General features: G+C 37.3%; 1 long non-coding RNA gene across 5 annotated transcripts in view; it reads right to left on the reverse strand.

Moving 5' to 3' along the window:
* LOC105302454 overlaps positions 1–12,558 on the reverse strand; it is a 109,892-nt gene that overhangs the window by 80,340 nt on the left and 16,994 nt on the right. For 2 of the 5 annotated variants that reach the window (XR_002776313.1, XR_002776314.1), the window contains exons 3-4: positions 11,408–11,498; positions 11,034–11,190 (exon numbers count right to left, since the gene is read on the reverse strand). This is a non-coding gene — a long non-coding RNA (uncharacterized LOC105302454). Of the gene's footprint in view, positions 1–1,890; positions 2,027–11,033; positions 11,191–11,407; positions 11,499–12,558 lie in introns of those variants that run through there. The other 3 variants (XR_002776315.1, XR_002776316.1, XR_002776317.1) reach the window with 3 other exon arrangements.

The raw sequence follows: 12,558 nt of genomic DNA on the forward strand, positions 1-12,558 counted from the left end.
AAAAAAAAAAAAAACTCTACTAGCACCATTTATAACAGATGCAACTACCATGAATACAGGAAGAAGAGAAACAGAGCAGAGAATCTAATAAATAAAATATAGTGTTATTAAACAATTCATTTAACTGCTTTTTTTTTCCTGTGGCGGGGCCTGACTGTGTCATATTTATACCATATTTGGTTGCCATTTTGCCAAGGAATCTCAGTTAGGTACCAATTAAGGGTCCTTGATGACAAACAACAAAAATAAGTTCTAGGTAATTTAGTCAGAAAAGAATGAATTAAGAGATATTGGATAGCTCACTTCATATTCAGAAAGGATGAATAACCAAGCCTAGAGGTTACATAGCAAGGAACAGTATCCAAAATCTATAAATCTGGTCACACAAAGTACTCTACTGCTAGACAAGAAAACTCTCTTGTAACACTCTCACCACCCCTTCTGGACCTTGAACCTGGCTACAGATAATATTACTACTGCCTCTAGAAATGAGAGAGCAATCCAGGATGCCATGTCTTCACAATTATGCACAGTCCCTGAGTTTTTGTATCACTAGCAACACAATCAAATTCTGACACTGGGGCACCTGGTTGGGGAGTTTTAGGTTATACTGTGTTTTAGCTTCAAGGAAGTCAAAAAAGGAGAATCTGGCTTCCATGGGTAAAAGTAAATCTGTCCCCAACTCAGAGTGTCCTGAACTTTTAAATTTTCTTGACTTTCTTTAATGTTCTTGTGTCCCAATTGCAGCAGAGACTGTGAGAAGAGATTCGACTGTTTTCTCTTTTCTTTCACTTATCTGTAACAGTGTTTACTAAGGGTAGACCACGTGAAAGCAATAACTTCCATTATGCTTTGATTATGAGCACGCATCTGGTCTGGGTCTGAGCATGGGCTTACCTCACTTAATCGAACACTCATTGGCTGTGTTAAATTTGCTATTTCTCAACTCTTTCAAAAAAGTTTCACTATTAAATAGAGGACAGGGGTGTGGGAGAAAGAGAAGGAGCTTTTTAAAATTATTTTTTATTTATTTGTTAAACTGTAGGAGGAAATATGAGCATATTTTCCCACTGAGAGAAAAGAGTTTATAGAGAAGGAAAGGTTGAAGATACATTGGTAGGGGACAAAAGATGAAAAGGGGCAAAGTATTCATGATACTATGATGGTACTGCAGCCGAGAAACAAAGAATGTCCAAATCATGACTTGTTATTTACCACTCTTTGCTACAGAATTCCCAAAGGAAGGCGCCAAATATGAAGAATAATAGACGAAAGGGAAACATTATTACTTTTTAAATTAATAGAGAAGATAGACAATGCAAGCCTCCCTCATAATATCTATCTTAAAAAACATGCCTAAAACCTAGAAACCTAAGGCCTTTTGTTCCCCCACGTGTAAGCAACACACTTAACTATACTTGCAGAGAAAAGGATGGCCTGTACTCTGGCCCACTTACATGCGTAACCCCATGAAACAAAAGAAAGTGAAGAGCAATGCTTACGACTGTGACACTATTGAAATTCTGGACCACATAATTCTTTGTTGGGGAGAGGGGTGTGCACCTGTGCTTTATAAGATGATTAGCAGTATCCTCTGACCAGAACCCACTAGATGACAACAGCATACACACCCTCTCAGGTGTGAAACCAAAAATGTTTCTGGGGGAGGTGGGGAGACGAGGGGGGAAGAATTCCCCTATCTCGGAACCACTGGGGAAGAGAATGGCTGGCCTGTCCTGGGAAGCAGACTCTGCTTTGTTTCTGAGGTAAGAAGGCAAGAGAGTAGGCCCTACATGGACACGCAAGCACACTCACACACACACACACACACACACACACACTCTCACACTCACACACACACACACACACTCACACACGTTAAAAATACCAAATGCCCAGTGACTGTCCAGAGCTCTTACCATGCTGATTATCAACTCCATCTTTCCCAGGGAACCAGTATCAGATGGGCTGAGACAACCAAGGTGTCCCCTTCACTTTCATTCTCATTTCTGGTTGCCTCTTATCCCTTTGGGAGGGCAAACAGAAATTAAGGACCAATGATGTAAAGTATGATGGTTAATTTTGTGTGTCAATTTGACTGCGCTAAGGGATGTCCAGATAGCTAGTAAAATATTATTCCTGTGAAAGTGCTTCTGGAAGAGATTAGCATTTGAGTAGACTGAGTAAAAAAGATTGCCCTTACCAATGCAGGTGGGCATCTTCTAATCTGTTAAGGGCCTGATTAGAACAAAAAGGTAAGAAAGGGTGAATTTGTTCTCTTGCTTGATCTGAGACATTGGTCTTCTCCTGTGCATGGACGCTGGTGTTCTTGGTTCTCAGGCTTCAGATGGGGACTGAGATTTACACAGATTTACATTGGCTCCCCTCGTTCTCAGGCCTTCAGCTTTCCCGGATCTCCATCTTGTAGAGGGCATATTGTGGGAGTTCTCAGCCTCCATAATCGTGTAAGCCAATCTCTCATAATAAGTCTCTTTATCTATATCTATACCTATTTTATAAAATACTTATACATATTTCTCTAGAAAAACCAAACCAATACACAGGGATAGGGGAAGGGTTGGTTCCTGGGACACTAAAAGTAAGAAAGTCCCAGGCAGCTCTGGATAAGGTGCTTACCCTATCAGAGCCAAACAGTATTTTAAAGTAGTGGAGCTTCCCTTAGCCTTGGAATAATTGCCCCAACATTAATCGCTTCATCACTTTTCCTTAGAACCCTCCTAGAATCTGTTTAGTTTAGCTATTGTATCCAAACCCCTCTAAAAATGAGTCACAACAGTACACTAAGTTAACTTAAAAGCCACAGGTTACTTAAAGTAAGAAATTCACCTTCTATTCTATTTTACATTCACTATGTGCAATCATGGTGTTCAGACTGGCTTGCCAGAATTTATCCCACAAGTCTAAATAAAATAAAGAATATCCCAAATTCGAAAAATGTGAATTTTGTCCCATTGAATTCACTAGAGAGAAACTGAAGTCCTAAAACAAAATTCCCCTCCCTTTGCTGAAATTTAAGTCTGAAAGAAATTATAATCCATTATTCTCCCCATCTTCGCTTCTTATTTTGTTCACTCTCAGTTGGAGTTGCTTCACTTACATGGAGTCTCAATTCCTTTTTTCGCAGCTGTGGCCTAGAACATCTTCCACTGGGATGGGTGGAGCTCCTGCAAACCCCTCTAAAACTGGATTAATCCAAACCCACTTGTCTCACCACTCTGGTTTTCTCAAGTTCATAAGTGTGAGTAGAACATATAAGAACATCAATGGATCAGCCTACACCCACAAAATACAAGTGAATACCAAGTCTTGACAGTGTTTATTTCCAAGCAAAGTTATTTCTCTAGCTTCCAGCATATGGTATAATCCAGACCACATTGCTGTTGGCAGTCGGAGAACATAGCAGAGACTTAATGTTTTCTTGGGATAGGTGGTAGACAAAAAAATAAAATAAAATAAAGGAGAGATAAAATAGATGTGTTTTATGTTCTTCTTGTTCTGACTGTAAGACCAACAACTGTTTTATAAGATGACCACATTTCTTTTTGAGTTTTGAAGCAAACTAGAGTCTGCAGGTCCAGTGTTTAGGCACGAGCTTTTAAATTTCCTTTTCAGCTCTTAGATTTTTAATAATCTCATTGAATTTTTTCTGTATATTGATCTAATAAGAGTTCCTATTTCTCTTTAAACATTTGTTTAGAACAAAATTGCCCTCCATGTCAAACCCAACCCCACCCCACACAGTTGAACCCCCAAATTTGACTCATATCGATGGTTTAAGCTTATAAAATGAACATGTTAGAACCAGCGTGAGGCCATGTGCTAACGGAAACCATGATGGTAAGGAGGTGGGCTAGTGAATTCCAGGACCTAAGGACAAGATACATGAATCCAAAGCTGAATTCCACAGTAATTTTCTTTTCCTTGCATCCTCTTCGAAATAACATAAAAAGAAACTAGATTTGGAACTATCATTCTAGTGCCACCTACCCATGCCAAGCACTAAGAATTTAAACTCTAAATGTTCCACGCATTAGGTCCTCAAGGCCTCAGGAATCAAAAGACTTTTACAGTTTAAAATACCAGCCTACAGTTTTGCTGAGTAATACATCTGAAATACAGGATGCAAGAAGGTGCAGAAATAATATCTTTAAGTTTCTGTGGGAAATTTTGACCTAGAGTTCTTCATTAATCTAAATCAATATTTAAAGATGATGGTAGAAGAAATGTTTTCCATCTAGTTTATCATCCATAAAGCCTTTTATAAAAAATTAAGTAGGAATGTGTTCCAGAAAGAACAAAGTATAACAAGGAAGATAAATATATGGAATAAAAGAACAAATAGGGAGTAAAAATACATCATTACATCTAAAAAAACTGTTGATACTATAGTCGAGTAGTACAACATGCATATTAAGGTTTGATGTCAATGAAAATAGAAGCATGATGTAAATTAAATCTGATAACCCAGATGTAAATTTGTACATTATTTCAGGAAATAAAAGGTCTCAGAAGCAGTGCTGGAAGATTTTGAGTGCTGTAGGTAGAGTCAAACTGGGAAGATTCGAGAGGGATTATGAATCATGGAGAGTTTCCCTAAATAAGCAAGGATGCTGATGAAAGAATGTAAGTTAACATTTTTATTAGGGATGGATCGTTTAGCGCCTTTCTAAGAAAAATTCTGAAATCTGAAATACATCTGGCCAAAAAGGTTTCAGACCTAATAGTAATTTAATAGAAGGTGTGGCAAAAAAACTTTTTCTCTCATAGTATATAAGTGCTATATTCTGGATAACATTAAATTCTGCTTATGAAATAGAGCTCATAAACTGAATAATAAAAAGCTACTCAAAAGGAAAACAAAGCTGTACTGTTGAAAAGATAGCTAGATCAGTATTTCTCAAAGTGAGGTCTGGAAACCAGCTGCATCAGATACTCTGAAATGCCTGTTACAGATTCTGGGGCCACACTGCAAACTTTCTAAACAAGCTGCTGCAGGTAAAGCTGGAATCTGAGGCTCATCTTCCTTGGAACTCCCAAGGAAGCATATCTCTCTTATGTCATTTACCTCCCTGCTTTGTGCTTTGTTTATGTGCTTATCTCCTCCCCATAATAAGATTTGAAGGTCATGAAAGCAGACTTCCATGAATATCTTGCAGTACACAGCATATTGCCTTTCACAGAGATATGCTCTGACATATGCAATTGTGTTTATGTTTCTTCACAACATTATTATCTGTCAAAGTGCAAGAGGAGTTGATTTGCTCAAACAGAACCCTGTGCAAACATTATTTTAATAAATCTTTGTGAATAAAACTGTTTTGTGCTTTTCATTTAAAAAAAGAGATTATGGAAAATGTTCCCTCACCATGATCCTTCTCCATCAAAATTAGGGTTGTTTACATTTAATTATATAGAAATCTAATGTACCATTACAATGAAAATAGCATATGATATCTATAAATGCAGGTGTAAAATATACACAGAAGACCTATAATATTTCCCAAAATAAGCAAGGAAGCATTCTCCAGAAGAAATTCCACACCTTGACCATACTACCATCCTCAATTCTCTTATCACAGTTTAATGCCAAAAGCAGAGAGGATACCTTTGTAACTTCCTCTCAGATCCTAGACCCAAGAAAAGATTAAAGGAATGGTAAAGCTAAGAACTATTTAGCTACAAAGCTACAAAGCATTACCTACTACTCTGTCTCTACACCTTTTCTTTTGTTGCCAGGTATTTCATCAAAGGCATTGAATATGAAATGGGCTGACCTCATGTCACACAGGACAAATGGGAGGGAATTACATAGGACTCGCAAAAGCATATGATGAAAATTCAATTTTCTTCATTATATAAAGAAATATTAAAATGCACATAAACAAACACATTTCTTTGTTTTGAACATTAACTTTCACTAATACTAATGTAAGTTTCCTTTACAGTGATGTCTGGTAAAACAAACTTCTGAGATACCATTCTGGCATGTGTCCTGAAAAAAAGAGTTCAGAGCAGTGTCACAGGACATTTCCCAGTAAAAACAGCCCTGAGAATGTTTATGATTAGGTCTCCTGCAATAGATAATTTTCATTTCTATTCTTGACATTTATTCCTAAGATATCGATGAGGGGAGGGTGGTACATAAACCATCTCTTGGCTGCCCCTATTGATTCTGGAACTTCGAACACAAGATGTTTTTAAAAGTCACATCTGGATACACAGAGGATAAAGCTAATAAACAACATACCTGACTCACAATCCCCAATACTGTGAAAAGGAGAGGTCACATCACAGGATAAAGCACAGAAAGGAAAACAGTCTCCAGGGAGCAATCCTGAGATTCATTAATGTACCTTATCATTGATTCTGCAATAGAACCAGCAGGAGTCGTCCTAGCCTCCCATTGGGAAGTAAATAATTATTCACTGGGAAAGGTAATTCAAAGGGGGTCCCTATAGAAAGCAAATTAACATATGTAAGTAACACTATTAGATTAAAAAAAAAAATACCCCTGGAACAAAGGAAATAAAGTATAGAATAAAAGAGTATAAACTGTAACAATGTAAAATTTCTATTAGTTTTCTCCTCTCAATTCCTATTAGTTTTCTCCTCTCAATTCCTCCATTACCTCTAAACTAAAAAACAAAAGTGACAAGCATCACTGATCAAAATAAAACAAAATGCATCTTGCTTGCAAATACATAAAACACATAGGATTACAAAGAATACCAATAATATTGAAATACAGTTGTCAAGATACTGAAATAATATGTTTGTGGTAATATATATGCTGCTTTATTAATCAACAGCAGTACTTAGCAGCATGACTACTACCATAATTTTAGAATAAATTATATTGAGAGGCATCTGCAACAAGTGTAATGTGATATGCACATGAGAATCTCCACTCAGAGTCCCCTGACACATTTATTCCACTGTCAGTATGAGGGCTAACATGTTTGTTTCTGATGGATGACCCCCTGAGAAGAAAAAGCATTGAGAAAGCCCTTGACTATTTCAGTTCTTCTCTCCAGGATCTCTGAATCTGAGGATGAGAACAAGTTGCTGTAATTATGGAGTTCTTCGTGGGTATAACCAATCATAAGAGGTTCTTTGAGACTTCTCATACAATAAGCCTCAAGACTCTTTCAATCTCTTTCCCAAATTTCAGTGCAGCCTAAAGGTTGCCATTGAATTTCAGAACCCTTACAACTTGGACTATGAACACTAAAAGGCTGGTACCTGGACTGCCACAGTGATTTTACTTGCAATAAATCTTACCACATGGGAAGCAAACTAGAGTCTCCAATGTCAGCCTTGGGAAAGTTTGGGGTTGGGGAAGCAGTGAGGTTCCCCTGGTAAGTATATCCCTGTTCATGACATATTTGCTTGCTGGAGACAGGGTTTCAAGTCACTGGAACATGTCTCTACCACTTCTAGGGAACTGGGTTTGGTTTTGGTGCCTCCGATCTTAACTCTTATGAGGTCTTCCTCTTGGAGTGTTGCCATCGCTGTCTCCTTTTCCTCCTCATTCCTAATTAGTTCCCACTAATCACAAAAATTCAGGCAACTCCAAGGGTTCGTGGTAAATCTAATAATTTCTGCACATAATTTTCTCTCATTCTGATCTACTTTTATTTTTTCCAGTACAGCTCCTCTATCCTTCATCATGTATGGCCACTGCAGATTTCCCTTCAGTATGAATTAGTAATTAAAGGATTTCCTTTTATGTTGATTCACAATTATGATTACAACTGATTCCCAATGGGTTCTATGAGCATTCTCCATGGCCCAACCAAGAATATAGTAAGAGCACAAAGAACAAGCCAATGGCAAGTGACTGGAGCAGTGGCTCTCAAACTCTGCTGCATGTTATAATCACATAAGGAAGTTTTGAAAATGCTGAGTTCAGAACACAACCCCATACCAATAAATCAGAATATGTGGAGTGAAACCCATTCATCATTACATTGTTATCACAGCTATTAAAAAAATGAAGACAACTAAATAAAATGATTATCTCACTATGTCTTTGGGTAGTAGAACTATGTATTCCTCTTTCTGACTTTCTAATTTTCTTTGTAATTTTAGTTTTTTGTGACAACTACGTCCGGCTTTATGATATGTAAATAATCCACTTTTGCTTTAATAAATGAACATTTAAATTGGAATGAAAACAGGATTACAAGTCATCATATTTTGTGGAAAGACTAAAAAATAAAATAAAATCCTCTTGCACTGAAAAGGGATGAGGAAAGATGATAAGTAGAGGGAGTGGGTGAATCTGAAATGAACTTGTTTTCCTCCCACTTCTGTGAAAGACTTGAGCTTTCAGTAAAGCACATGAGATGACAACACTGTTGTTCTTCACCTCAGGTTTGTGGGTTTATGAGTTTTAGTCAATCCTGCAAACTCTTGAAATTATGTGAAACTATTGAGCTTCTATAAGTATTTTTCTAGTAAAAGACTTAATCGAGTTAACAAGATTTTCAAGGAGATTTCTGACCCAACTGCTTCAAATACTTCCTGTTTGAAAGTGTGATCTGAGAATTACCTGCATGGAAAACAGCGTAGGTTTTTGTTAAAATTCAAGTTCCAAGTTCTACTCCAGGCCTGCTGATTCAGAAATTTTCAGATAAACAACAAATATTTTTCATTATAAGTAACTCCCAATTTTTCCATGGGTCATACTTATACCACCACCCAAAACAAACAAAATTCAATTCCTGCCACCTACAACCACAAAGATAAATCTCAAAAGTATCATGCTAAAGGCACAAAAGGCTATGTAATATATTATTTCTCTTATATGACACTGTGGAATAGGTAAGCTTATAAAAACAGAAATGTGATCAGTGGTTGTCAGAGGTAGAGGGTGAGTGAGGGACTGACTAAAAAAGGGCACCAAGAAACTTTTGGGGGTGATGAAAATAATCTATCTTGAGAGTAATAGTAGTTACATGATGTGTACATTTGTAAAAATTTGTAGAACTGTACACCTAAAAAAGGATGAATTTTATTCTATCTAAATTATACCTCAATAAACCCAACTTTTAAAAGTCATTGTTCATCTGAAATTTAAATTTAACTGATATTTTTAATTGCCAAATCTGGCAACCATATCTGACGATGAAATGAAAGAAACTTCTAAAAAGAACTTTCACCAAAGCATCCTATGATAAGTGATTGGATAAAGAAGATGTGGTACATATATACAATGGAATATTACTCAGCCATAAGAAAAGATGAAATACTGCCATTTGCGACAAAATAGATGGATCTTGAGATTATCGTGCTAAGCGAACTAAATTATACAGAATAAGTTGAGAACCATGTGATTTCTTTCATCTGTGGGATATAAAACTGAAAACAACAAACAAACATAACAAACAGAGACTCAAGGACACAGCAGATTAGTGGTTATCAGAGGGAAAGGGGGAGGGGAGGTGGATGGGGTAAAGAGCTAGAGCTCTTTCCTGAACTTAATGCTAAACTACCAATCACTGAACAAGTGAGATTATATCACTTGTTTACTGGAGTCGGAGACAAACTCTAGATGTTTACAGTTAGTGGAAGCAACCATGTGCTTTATACTGAAGACTGCCCTGTTTTGCAATGTACAGTAGCTAGCGGGAAGAAATTTTTGTCTGATCATTCCAGTTTGGCAATTTCAGACAGGGCTGGTGCCTCTTTGTCAGCTAAAACCGGGAAGTTTGGGTGAGAAGTTGCTAATGAAGGGGCGGTGTTTTCCCTTCTGTTTAAGTAAGGGATCTGCAGACTCTAAGGACCATCTTTTTGGTAAAGGAACACTGCCACCTAGCAACAGAATCAAGTATTCTTCCCAGGCTCCAGACAAAGGATTGACTGCAGCTACGCATTTTCAAGTGCACAGATTTGTAAATTGAGGTTTTGGTTGCTTTCCATTTAGCATTTAGAGTGTATAAGCGTTCCACAGAATGCAGGGAGAAAAAGTTATCCACCAGTAGTGTTTAGGTTTGTGAAAAGCGGGTGGAAAGGAGCTTTTAAAAAAGACAGTAATATAAATAAGAATGGATTCCGTTTAGCATACACCAGGAAGTATGAGAATAAAACAAACAAAACTAAATAGACTTTGTTGAAAGAAACTTCCTTCTGCCAAAAACTATGTGGATAAAATTCATCTGTATTTTACAATTCATAAAAGTGTCCACATTTCTGAGATACACGAAAGACTGAATAAAAATTACCAGCAAATAATACATAGTATCTCACATACAAAAATAGCATGACTCAGAAGTGTTAAGCTTGGCTTCCACTTGAGATTCCAGGATCACCTAAGTGCTCCCCAAATCTAGCTAATCCTGAAGTTTTCATACTCATCCCAGAAAAATTCACAGTCTCATGCCACATATGTTTCTAATATAGGGGATAAATCTTACCATCATAAAAGAAATACTATTAGTTAAAAATTTCCCAAGCATTTTATATAGGCCTTTTTGGGTCTTTTCTTGCTTTGTAAGGGGGCTGCAGCTAGTTAAAAAAAGAAAACTCTTGCAACTTGTCAACTTAATAATTACTCTTGTCTTAGTGCCACCAATTTTAATAAATATGTTCTTATGAACTGTAGCAATGAAGATTGTGTTGCTATAATTAATATTTACTATCCCTTATTTGACACTAAAGAATCATGATTCCAAAGTAACACAGACTTACAGTTGGTTACCATGTATGGATGTTTTACAAATTTGTACAACCTCCATCAATGAGATTATTTAATACGGAAAAAAAAAAATTTTCTAATGTTTTAACTTTCAATCAAACAGACTTATTGAGCATTTACAATAGGCCAGACACTGAGCAACGACAAGCTTACATAAAGGAGGTAAGTATCATTATGCCCACTTTACAGATGAGAAAAGTGAAGCAATTGGAACTCCAGAGGGTGGGAGAGACTCCTTGCTGATAAAGGCAGTAAGTACTTGGCTACATCTTAAACCAGGCTGAAGCAGGTAACGCTCACATAGTTAGCTAACCTACTTCAACTGCATCTTGAGGAAAGGATGGTTGAATCCAAAAGAAACCAGCGGCCAGATCCCAAGGCTACATTCTTACTCCAAAGGGTTGCCACCCAAGGTCTCAAGTGTCTCAAGTAGGGCAGTGGACACGGGGCAGTGTTCCAGTAATCCAATGCTGTATAACAAACCACCCTAAAAGTTAGTGATTTAAAGGACCAACTATATTTATCTTGCTTATAAATCTGCAATTTGAGCAGGGATCAGAGGGGACAGTTTATCTTTCTTCCACTTGGCATCAGCTGGCACAGATCGAAGACTAAAACTGGAGTCATCTGAAGGCTCATTCATTTGCATGACTGGTGATTAATACCAGCCATGGGCTAGAATCTTACCTGGGGCTGTCAGCCAGGACATCAGTATGTGGCTCCTTCATGTGTTCTGGGCTTCCTCACAAAATGCTGGCTGAGTTCCAAAGGTGAGCACCTTAGAGAAAAAGATCCAGACTAAAGTCTGATTGCCTTTAAGACCTAACTTTAGAAATTATTCAACCTCATTGTCGTGGTAGAACAGTGTCTACCCCTCACCCCAAAAAATATGTTCAAGTTATAATACCAAGTACCTGTGAATGTGACCTTATTTGGAAATTGGGTCTTTGCAGATATAATAAAATTAAGATGAGGTCATACTAGATTATGGTGGGTCCTAATCCAATGTCTGGTGTTCTTAGAGGATTTGAACACAGGACACACAAGGAAGAATGCCATGTGACAATGGAAACTGAGATTGGAATAATGCATCTACAAGCTAAAAAATGCCAAAGATTTCTTGCAACCACCAGAACTGGGAAAGGCATGGAACAGACTTTCCCTCAGAACTCTCCAAATCTATCTTACTGAAGCCTTGATTTTGAACTTCTAACTATAAAAGAATAAATTTCTGTTGTTTAAGCCATGCAGTTTGTGATACTTTCTTATGGCAGCCCTAGGAAACATATCGTCAGGCGTGCTGCATTCTATTTATCGAGACAGCCACGAAGTGCCACTCAACCTTAAGGGAGAGATAAATAGACTCCAACTCTTGGTAGAGACTAATAAAGACTGTAAGAGAATGCTGGATTTAGTATACTGCTATGGTCATTTTAAGAAATGCAATCTGCCACAAGTAAAAAATCCCAGTCCAAATAAGCCAGACGGAAAAAGTTGAAAACCACATGATATCATTTGTATGTGGCATATAAACCTAAAGCGACAAACAAATAGGACAAACAAACAAGAGACTCATGGACATGGACAATAGACTAATGGTTAGCAGAGGGTTGAGGGGGAAGGGGGAGGGAGACGGGATAAAAGTGGTCAAATATGTTGTGACAGAAATAAATATAACTATGGGTGGTGAACACACATATATATATATACGCATGCACCTGACTGTTGAATTGTACACCTGAAACACTAGATTTCGTTAACCAATGTGACCATAATAAAAATAAATAAATATTTTTTTTAAAAAATCTCAGTCCATAAGATATGAACATCTTTGGGCA

The sequence above is a fragment of the Pteropus vampyrus genome, unplaced genomic scaffold (assembly GCF_000151845.1).
Source record: "Pteropus vampyrus isolate Shadow unplaced genomic scaffold, Pvam_2.0 Scaffold273, whole genome shotgun sequence".
In the NCBI taxonomy this organism is placed as follows: Eukaryota; Metazoa; Chordata; class Mammalia; order Chiroptera; family Pteropodidae; genus Pteropus; species Pteropus vampyrus.